We start from the raw sequence: 5981 nt of genomic DNA on the forward strand, positions 1-5981 counted from the left end.
GCTCTCCCTTTTTGTTTTTCTTCGTTTTGCTGTTGTTTTTTGTGCGTGGTTTGTTGCGTTTCTTTTGTCCTTTCTGCAGGTATACGGAGGCTAGCTAGGACGTGGCGCGGCTCATGTGAGTGCTGCTACGTGCGTGGGGAGTAGCTCGTGCGGCGTTGGAGCTGGGCAGATGCAGGAGTGTGTGGAGGCTCGTGGGGCCGAGGGAAAGCGGCGGCGCCTGTGCTGAGTGCCTAAGGTTTCTGCAATTAGGTTGGGATTTGGGCTGAGTGATTTGGGCCTGGAGGGTTAAGTATTGGGTTAACAGTTTAGGCTTGGAATTTGGATTTTGTAATCGGGTTTGGGCTTGGTTGTAATAAACTGGACATTTATTTGGTTTATTTTATTTATTTATTTGGGTTCTAATATTTGTATCGGGCCGGGCAAATTTGGGCCATTACAGTATGCCTAGCCTATCCAGGAAAATACCATCATTCATTCTGTAGACCAAGCTTCCCAACATCTCAATTCAAGCTTTCAATAATAGTTTACTAAGATGAAAGAAAGGATAAGACGTCTTGAAGCTCACCTCTTGAAGCAACAACACATCTATCAAAAGTAACAAGAGAGGTAATGATTGTTAAACCAACAAAATGTCAAGAATGAATAGATTATTGAAAAGCTTAAAGCTGACAGAGAGCTTGACAAGGCTAACCCACTAGGCCAACAAGAGGAAACAACCTAATCTTTCTTAAAAAGGCAACAAAATTGATGGCAGCCAAATGATCCCAACCACCATTCTCAAGACAACCTTCATCCGGCTGGTTCCAAAGAAATAGACCCTTGTAACCAAGATGTTTCATTAAAGGATCAAATGCAAGCATTAAAGAGTGAATTGTTGTAAGAATTCTAAGGGATTATACTTGATGAAGCATCATGGAGTCATTCCAATAAGCAACTGTACACAAAACTTTTAACCTACAACCTCCCATCCTCCTTCAAATTTCCTAAGGTCTCTTATGGTTTAAGGGACCCAGAGGTCATCTAGTTGAAACCACATGAATATTTATAGGTGCAGGGTAGTCCACACGGTCTTAGAGAGTTACACGGCCTAGCAACACGACTGTATGACCCAACATCAAATACACACACGGTTTAGCACACGGTCTGCGATATGACCGTGTGACATTACTTCGAATACCCACATAGGCTGAAACACAGGCTGGGACATAGCCGTGTGTCCCATACTTTGAATTGTACACGGTTGGCCACACGGTCATGTTTCCAAGCCACATGGTATAGGCTATGTCACACGGCATTGTGACCCATGTTTTCAAAATTTTGTAATTTTTCTAAAATTTTTTGTTTTGTTATAGAATGGTCTTGGAATGTTCTCAAATTATTTTTAGGACCTCGTAGGCTCGGTTTAAGTATATTTATTCTATAAATGTAATGTGTGTTTGAATGTTAGTATTTAATTTAAATAATTGTTTTTATTTGAAGTTAAATGTTTTGAATTGTACTGTAATACTCTGTAACCCTAATCTGGCAACGGAGACAAGTTAAGGGTGTTACAACCTTGGTACTAGTATCAATCTTATGCCATTTTCCATTTACCATAGGTTGGGTTTAGGAGACCTCCGGGAAACTTCGATCACTTTACAATTAGTCGATCACTCGTTACCCCATCTCAATGGAGTCCTTGAGGATGTCCTAGTTAGAGTTAGGGAATTTTTTCTCCTAGTACATAATGTTGGATTTCGAGAAAGACTTAAGAGATTTTTATTCTATTAGGGCGACCATTTTTAGCTACCTTTTGAGCCATAATTAACATAGGTAAAGAGGAACTAATAATGGAAATTGATGGGGAAATAGAGGTCTTCAAATGTGTTGATAACTACCCTAGCCCTAAGGATGTGCCACCCTCTCTAGTGTATAATTGTCTTAACGTTATCTTATTATCTTGTCATACTATTAACATTGTGAATTGCTTGAAGTGGTGCAAAGTTGCAGGTTTGAGTTCGACACCAAGAAAGATCCCATTCCAAGGAAGGTAACGATCTATAATCAATCTTCAAGTAGCCTAAATTCGTTGAAGAATAAGAGGCACATTCCAATGTTGAGAACACCATGCAAACACCATTTCGGGGGTAACAGATCACCCGAAAGACCATTTTTAAATTTGCCATTGGCAATTGAACTCATTTGTAAATAATTGAATCATTTGAGCTAAGACTCTGGATACTTTTGTTTAGCTTAGGTTTTAAATTCATTGCATGTTTAAATTTGGGATGTTATAGGTTTATTTTTTGTGTAGTTAGGTGTTTGGGCTGATAAACTAGGAAATTTTAGGCATTCTACAGTGGTATCACAACACCCAAGGGTTAGTGTCGTGATACCACAGACAATTTTGGTGGGAGGCCAAAACCACATTTAGGCCATAATATTACTGTAAAATGCTTCTAAAGGGCTATTGGAGGTTTCTCCGTTAATGCTTCTAAGCCAACATCGCAGTAATTCCAATTTGCATAGTGAATTTCATGGTGTTCTAGGAAACATAACTAAGGTTTGTGCTCATCTTAATGATGAAATTGAATCAACCATTTGGAAAGGTCATCTAAATCAATACTTGGCCCAAGAACCATACCCGAGGGGTAGGTTTTATGATAGAGAAGCAAGACCTTTTTCTAATCAGAAAAAGGATAGGGCAATGGGCAAACAACCTGTGCGAGGGGGTGAAAGATGTGTTATTGGAAGGAATTCTTAATGGGCCACTTCAAACTCCAAGCAAAAGACACATCTAAAAATCATTATGTTTGTTGTTGCTCCGTTGAAGAAGTTTAGATTATAACATCCCAAAAATCGAGGGTTAGTAAAATCGAGTTTGTGAATCGAGAAAGAGTGATCATGCATTAATTTTTTAAATTATCTATGCATTTTTAGGAAATAAATGAGGTATTGATTTGTTGGTTAAGTGTTAGTGCAACATTTCATGAAACCCAAGTTCAAATACATTCTCTCGCATCATTTTTATTATTTTGCAAATTTTGCCTTAAACCCTAGTATGCAGCATGCCTTGTTTTTTAAAATAAATATTTCAAATTATATCAAGAGTGAGCTATTGGTTTGATGGTTAAACATTAGTGAATTTATCCTTGAGGCCCTAACTTCAATTCTCTTCCCATGCAAATAATTTAATTTTTTGACAAAACTCACTTATTTTAATGTGTGGGCCATCCAAGCCTAGTTAACCTAGGCATAAATATTATTATTTTTACTAATAATCAGCCTTTAATCCTGCTCTTCATTGCCCTAGCGGTTCCTCCCCTCCTCTCATTCTCTTTGATTTTAATATTTTTTCCTTTTCTCCATTGTTGTCGTCGCCTACACCTAGTTTTACCATCTCTTTCTCTTTTTTTTTTCTTTTTTCTTTTTGCCACAAGATTTGTTAACATATTCTCCACCATATTGCTGTCATTTTTCCTCATTAAAATCAGCCCTAAAACTGAAATCTTGAACTCCAAGATCGATCCCGAACATTGCCAAGAAAGTGTCATTGTTTCTCTCGACTAGCTTGGGTAAGGTCTCTTCTTTCTTCAATTGCTTAATTAATCTTGTCCATTCAAAACCTAAATTTCCAGATCTAGAATTTGGTGGATTTTTAATGATTTCAAAGGTATTTTTCTATATTTTAATGAAATCTTAAACAGTTTTAAAATTTAGCCCCAATTTTGGCCACCGCGAGTGGTGGTGTGTGCACCTATAGGAAAGAAAAGGGGATGTTTTGTTTCTTGGTTCTTGTATCACACTATTTGATATTTGGCAGATTTTTTGCATTATTGATTATTCGATGGTTGTACGACATCAAGCTATGCTCATAATGTTTTGGAGTTTGGCACACGGATTTTGGGGAACTCGTGGTGTGTAGCGGATGGTATGGGTAGGAACCTTTTTGCATTGCATCATGTGCACGACATATTCGAATGTTATTGATTTATGCTACACATTGTATTTTGTTGTATTGAATGGTACCGAAATTAATGATTGTTACTCAAATGAATGATGACATATGCTCATACACCGTTTGGCATCAATTTGATAATGGCTATGTAATGACATAAAATTCCTATGATGGTTCTATTTTCTTTTGTTAATGCTAATATGTTTCACTGTATTTGATTTTTTGCCCATTTAAATAATTATTCGACTTACACTGAGCTTTTCATAAGCTCACCCTCTAATAGTGTTTAACTTTTCAGGTAAACCTCAAAATTAGTATCGGACTCGGCATTCAGAGAATCAACTTTGACCTTGGATTATTACTATTTATTTAAGTATTATTAAGTCTTTATTGGTTTTGGCTCGTAGTTTTTAATTATTTATGGTCTGTGGCTTGATAACTTTTCTTTTGGAGATTTTTACATACATGAATTACTCTAGCATAATAACCGAATAAGGCATGATATCGAGCTTAAGTAAAATTTGATATTGTTCCCTAGTTTCTACTACATTGCAAAGGAACTATTTTTTAAAAACAAATCGATAAGGCAACTAATTTTCCAAAATGACTTGAAAAGTGGTTTTTCTGCTGCATTAGTTTAACTTCGAGTTTTCTTTTAAAGAAGAGCGACAAGCAAATAATTTTTCTAAAACAATACTGTCAACAATAAAATGAATTCTAAGCATACATGACCTAATGAATGAATGCTTTTAAGATAACTCAAAGTACAACTACGGTTTTCTCTAAAATGAGTTTATTTAAAGTCTTAAAAAGTAACGAAAGTTAGCTTAGCCATTTTAGTGGCTAATGTAGTCTTCTCAATCTAGTCATAACGTCTAGGCCGGGTTTGAGAGATTACATTTAATGATATCAGATCCTTTCCCTCCTGGTAGTTTTGATTTTCAAAAGGTAAGCGAGATGTATTGGATGTTGAGAGTGATGACCTTCCCGTTGTTTCTGCTACCATAGTAACCTTTCAAGTGAAACATATACTATTGGATATGGGTAGCTCTATGGATATTCTCATGTCCAAGGCATTCCATCAAATGGGCTTTAAAGATTCAGCTTTGAATAATACCAACCTTATTTACGCCTTCGCCAACTAGCTGATTGCAATAATGGGTTCGATTACTCTCCCGGTCACTTTGAAAGATGGTGAGCACATGGTTATTGAAATGATGGAATCTTTTGTTGTGGACCACCCGACTATTGGATCTGGTGCCCTAAATGTAGTACTTTCATCTATGTACAATTGTATTTTTTTTAACAAATTGGTTTAATAAAATTATCCATGAATTACATTAATACCCTTTGTATATTATCCTCAATATTTTTTGCACATAAAGCAAAATGAAAGCAAATATTGGCTCATTGGTTATCTAACGTTTAACTAATGCTAAACGGTATTACGTGGTTGAATCGTAATACAGAAAAATAACTTGTATTAGTAGATGAACCTAAACATGTCCTTAGTCTAATTGAAAATGAGCAAATCAATTGAAAGACTAATTTGCCATCTATCAATTCCAATTAGGGAGATGCTTTATCTTGGGCATCAGAGTGGATGACTCCCAAAAGATAGAGACATAGATGTAACTGACTAAATTGATAGTACATCGAACCGAATCCATTTATGGATTTATCTACTTGTGACATTCACAGTGTGGCATACCTTAATCCTGAGTGGATAATGGACTACGTATGCATGACTTGTATACTTTGATGTAAGTAAAAACATGAGTTCAAATAGATAAGGAACCAAAAGCTGGTGTGTTGGGTATATGACTTCTGCAGTATATAGCATCATTCACAATAGTAGAACTAGGAGATTGGTTTTCTTATTAGATAAGTATTATTTGTATTCTACTAATTCAACCAGGATTATTTAATCTCTCCCTATAAACTGATGGCACTAGTAGAATTATTAACAAATAAGTTTTCAATATTGTTATTTTACTCGAAAATAGTGAGAATTTATTTCTAAGTATAAATTCAAATTTCCGGG

Source organism: Gossypium raimondii, chromosome 6, assembly GCF_025698545.1.
Source record: "Gossypium raimondii isolate GPD5lz chromosome 6, ASM2569854v1, whole genome shotgun sequence".
Lineage (NCBI taxonomy): Eukaryota > Viridiplantae > Streptophyta > Magnoliopsida > Malvales > Malvaceae > Gossypium > Gossypium raimondii.